Source organism: Octodon degus, unplaced genomic scaffold, assembly GCF_000260255.1.
Source record: "Octodon degus isolate 3935 unplaced genomic scaffold, OctDeg1.0 scaffold00038, whole genome shotgun sequence".
In the NCBI taxonomy this organism is placed as follows: Eukaryota; Metazoa; Chordata; class Mammalia; order Rodentia; family Octodontidae; genus Octodon; species Octodon degus.
Window position 1 is genome coordinate 3344318 of NW_004524614.1, and position 731 is coordinate 3345048.

Here is a 731-nt window from a genome sequence, read left to right on the forward strand (position 1 = left end):
CTTTGGAGAAGAGGCATTTTTAACTCAGTCCTCTCAGTTGTACCTGGAGACCTGCCTTCCAGCCCTGGGAGATGTGTTCTGTATTGCACAATCATACAGGGCAGAACAGTCCAGGACACGAAGGCACCTGGCTGAGTACACTCACGTGCAAGCAGAGTGCCCTTTCCTGACCTTTGAGGAGCTCCTGAACCGGTTGGAGGACTTGGTTTGTGACGTAGTAGATAGAATCTTAAAGTCACCAGCAGGAAGCATAGTACTGGATCTCAACCCGAACTTTAAGCCCCCCCAAACGACCTTTCAGATGGATGAACTACACACAGATGCTATTGTATGGTTAAAAGAATATAATATAAAGAAAGAAGATGGGACTTTCTACGAATTTGGAGAGGATATCCCAGAAGCTCCTGAGAGACAGATGACAGACACCATTAATGAACCAATCTTGCTGTGTCGATTTCCTGTGGAGATCAAATCCTTCTATATGCAGCAATGTCCTGAGGATCCCCGTCTTACTGAATCAGTAGACGTGTTGATGCCCAATGTTGGTGAGATTGTGGGCGGCTCCATGAGCATCTGGGGTAATGAAGAAATCCTGGCAGGTTATAAAAGGGAAGATATTGATCCCGCTCCCTACTACTGTATACAGATCAGAGAAAATATGGTACATGTCCTCATGGAGGATATGGCTTGGGCCTGGAGCGGTTCCTGACTTGGATCCTGAATAGATACCA

At 46.4% G+C, this 731-nt stretch overlaps 1 pseudogene across 1 annotated transcript in view; it reads left to right on the forward strand.

The window, feature by feature from the left end:
* LOC101573039 overlaps nt 1–729 on the forward strand; it is a 7455-nt pseudogene extending 6726 nt beyond the window's left edge. The window contains exon 3 of the transcript XR_001117090.2: nt 2–729. The product of XR_001117090.2 is annotated as an asparagine--tRNA ligase, cytoplasmic pseudogene (transcript). The remainder of the gene's footprint in view (nt 1) is intronic.
* The last annotated feature ends 2 nt before the right edge of the window (nt 730–731 follow it).